This window comes from Odontomachus brunneus, unplaced genomic scaffold, assembly GCF_010583005.1.
Source record: "Odontomachus brunneus isolate Ranch 3 - 2012 unplaced genomic scaffold, Obru_v1 Obru_scaffold_431, whole genome shotgun sequence".
In the NCBI taxonomy this organism is placed as follows: domain Eukaryota; kingdom Metazoa; phylum Arthropoda; class Insecta; order Hymenoptera; family Formicidae; genus Odontomachus; species Odontomachus brunneus.
Window position 1 is genome coordinate 26,721 of NW_022639881.1, and position 3,721 is coordinate 30,441.

Sequence of the window (3,721 nt, forward strand, 5' to 3'; positions counted from 1 at the left end):
AAAGTATTATATGTTCTTCATGATTTTGTTCCTCTTTCTTATATTTTATCATAATTTTCAATAAAAATGAAATATATAAAGGATATACATTTTCTTTTCCTTTCTTTTATCCTGACATTTTATCGTATTAAAAGTAATATTATTTCCAGCACAAAGCAACATTAAATGTAATATTGACCAACCTTGTATTAATATTTGGTTGCATCATTTCTTTAATGTTCCGGAAAGTAATATTTTAAGATCAGAATAATATTCTTCTCACGTTTACAAATGTTACTCAAATATTTTCCCTAATGTCATATTTAATATTGCTTTAATATTTTTGTGTCATGTGGGCAAGGAACTATTTGACATTTTTCTGGTTACGCGGTATTGGAAAGGTCTCTGTTGATTTTATCTTGTCTGGATCAGGTTGTACTCCATCTTTACTAATTATATGCCCAAGATACCGGACTTCATATTTTAGAAATTGACATTTGTCGGGTTGCAGCTGTAAATTCGCGTCGCGGAGTCTCTTCATTAATCGGTTGATTTTTATTTTATGTTCTTCGAGAGATTCAGCGTAAATCACTATATCGTCTAAGTACACACAAGTAATAATTCATTTTCGTAGGCGTAAAACGTAGACTGAATAACCTAGAGTGGGTTAACCCAGAGCCAGACGAACATGCTATAAGGGTGCATTCCCACTTAGCGCGTCATGCGTCGCGTCGTCTTTCGCGGACTAATCAAATCGTCCCATTTTATTCATCGTAAAGTTAGGCAATAGAATAGGACGATTTGATTGGTCCGCGACGGACGACGCGACGCGTGACGCGCTAAGTGGAAACTCAGTCTAAGGGTGCATTCCCACTTAGCGCGTCACGCGTCGCGTCGTCTGAGTTAAACCAATCAAATCGTCCCATTTTATTCTCTGACTATATAACCATGGACGGCTAACGGCGATTCTAAGCGTCTGTCAACATCTGTAGCGCCGCCAGGACCAAACAACGGCAAAAGAAGAAACTCAGTAGAGCAAAACAGAGTTAGCAACGTACACGCTTCTAATATCTGCGTATCACACGGTGATACCCAGCAAACATAGAACATAACTGTAATATAACACTGGAGTAACGCTCTATGCACAGGCAACAGGCAATAAGAATAGGAAATAGGAATTTGGATTGATCAATTATTTCTATTCCTTGTTCCTATTGGCTAATGCTTATTCCTATTGCCTGTTGCCTGGCATTGTGTATAGGGCTTAAGGGCCAGCGCACAAACCTTAGAGCATATATACAGGGTGCGGCAAAAGTATCGGACCGGTAAAATATCTCGAAAAATATAAGTTTTACAGAAAATTGTTTTAGATAAAAGCTATAAGTCTTAGGAAAATCTATTTACTGATTTTAACAGTTTGACCTTGGGTGATATTTCGAGGTCAGGTCGAGGTTAACATTGCTTTTTTAAATAGAAACATATATTTTTTATTACGGAATTTTATTCTACGTGAAAAAACACATAATTTTTGTTTGAAAACATTTTTTATACGACCTCTATTTTCTAAGATATTTGCGGAAATATCTACAAAATTATTGGTTTCAATAATTTTTTATTCAAATTCTATCAACTTTACCAAAAAATAGCAAGAGATAAAAATTTTTTATTTTCATTTCATAGAGCTCCGAAAATTTTTTCAGAATTTTTTAATTAACTTTTTAGTACTGCATTTTCTTGCATTTTCTTGAAGTACTAAAAAGTTAATTAAAAAATTCTGAAAAAATTCTCAGAGCTCTATGAGAAAAAATAAATAATTTTTATCTTTTGCTATTTTTTTGGTAAAATTGATAAAATTCGAATAAAAAATTATTGAAACCAATAATTTTGAAAATATTTCCGTAAATATCTTAGAAAATAGAGGTCGTATAAAAAATATTTTCAAACAAAACTTGTTTGTTTCTTTACATAGAATAAAATTCCGTAGTAAAAAGTATATATTTCTATTTAAAAAAGCAATGTTGACCTCGACCTGACCTCGAAATGTCATCCAAGGTCAAACTGTTAAAATTAGTAAATAGATTTTTCTAAGACTTATAGCTTTTATCTGAAGCAATTTTCTGTAAAACTTATATTTTTCGAGATATTTTACCGGTCCGATACTTTTGCCGCATCCTGTATATGGAGGGGGAACTGCGTATGCCTCCTGTAGACCAAAAGTGTCTCCAAGATCTGTGCGAGAGAGAAAGGTATACACAGGTATACATTCCTATTCCTCCTCTGTGCGCATGCACCAATATGCGTCAGTTGTTGCTGGACTACAAAATTATTGGTTTCAATATTTTTTTACTTGAATTCTATCAACTTTACCGACAAATAGCAAGAGATAAAAATTGTTTATTTTCTTCTCATAGAACTCGGAGAATTTTTTCAGAATTTTATGTAAACCTCTTAGTACTGCATTTTTTGCGTTTTCTTGAATTTTCTTGAAGTACTAGAAAGTTAATATAAAATTCTGAAAAAATTTTCAGAGCTCTATGGGAAGAAAATAAATAACTTTTATCTCCTGTCAACTCTATAACCTAAGATTTGTTCGCGTTGTATGCCCCAACATGCTCCTACTTGCTTCAACGCACTCTGATTGGTCCGCGTGATAACGTGAACCAATTAGAGTGCATTGGAGCGTGTAGAAGCACATTGGGGCATGCAATGCGAACAAACCTCTAATCTAGCCTGTCAACTTCAACGCATGCGCACAGAGGACGAATAGGAACGTATAGCTTTCTCTCTCGCACACATCTTGGAGACACTTTCGTGCCAGCATTCCCACTCCATATATATATGCTTTAAGGCACGAACATTGCCGTAGCTCCTTGCGCCATCTTACGTGATAATCTTACGTTACGTGAGACGTAAGCTGAATGTACGGCAACGCACGAAAATTTTATGTTACGTTACGTTACGAAGAAACATAAAGGTTCTGTGACAAAGGTAATTAAATCAGATTATTGAACAATAAGTAAAGAAACAATAATAATTTATCTTTACAGTCATAATTAGAAATGTTTATATTGAGCACATATTAATTTTATTAAACTCTTAAATGTATCTGTACACAATTATAAACATTGCATTATAATCTCTTCTCAACACTATGTATAGAATATTTTTGACATATAAATATTAAAATAAAATTTTAGGTTCTCAAGTCAACAAATATGAAAACATCAAAGTCTATGTATTGTACCAGGTCTGTAAATATGAAACCGGAATTTGCCCATAGATGGCCCTAGCTGTCAATGTAGTTACCATCAAACCGCGTCATTGGCGCCATTTTCTTGTTGATATCTCTGACAAAGATTTTCATCTTACAACAATACAAGTTTCATACAACAGCATAGTTTGTAATAGCGTTGAACATGTCGAATTTTGTGCCTGGAAACTACGATTTGCGGACAGCATTGATTTTCTGTTACTATTTGAAGAAAACTGCTGCAGAATTGCATCGAATGCTTGTCGAAGCTTACGGTGAGCATGCTCTTGGTAAATCACAGTGCTTTGAGAAGTTTAAAAAATTCAAAAATGGCGATTTTGACATGAGAAACGAAGAACGTGGAAGACCACCGAAAAAGTTTGAAGACAGCGAATTGCAAGCATTGTTGGATGAGGATGACACTCAAACGCAACAACTCGCGGATCACCCTTATAGAAATATCATACTAAGAATCATTGATAATTACTTATT